The sequence below is a fragment of the Chinchilla lanigera genome, unplaced genomic scaffold, assembly GCF_000276665.1.
Source record: "Chinchilla lanigera isolate Chin_1 unplaced genomic scaffold, ChiLan1.0 scaffold00122, whole genome shotgun sequence".
In the NCBI taxonomy this organism is placed as follows: Eukaryota; Metazoa; Chordata; class Mammalia; order Rodentia; family Chinchillidae; genus Chinchilla; species Chinchilla lanigera.
Window position 1 is genome coordinate 3,908,988 of NW_004955523.1, and position 387 is coordinate 3,909,374.

Below are 387 nucleotides of genomic sequence, written 5' to 3' on the forward strand. Positions count from 1 at the left end.
GCGGGGCGCAGCCCGGCCCTCCCGGGGCCTCCTCCCGGGGACCTCCCCCCGGGGCTCGGCGCCGCACTGACTTTCCGCTCACTCGCTCGCGCGCGCACTGAACTCGTTCACAAAGTTGCCGGCGGTGGCGGCGCTGCGCCCGCCCTGCTCCTCGGGTCCCCGCCTCCCGCCTCCCGCCCCTCCGCCCCATTTCTTCCCCTCCCTCACTCCCTCCCCGCCAAGTCTCGGGTGAGATCACCGCGGGGCTGCTCCGGGCTGCGCGCAAATCTCGCGAGACCGGCGACAACTCGGCCCGCCGGCGGGGAGAAGTGGCAGGAGTCGGAGGAGGGTGGGGGAGCCTAGGAACTCCTGGTTGCCATGACGACGGCAAAGCCCTGGATTCCTGTC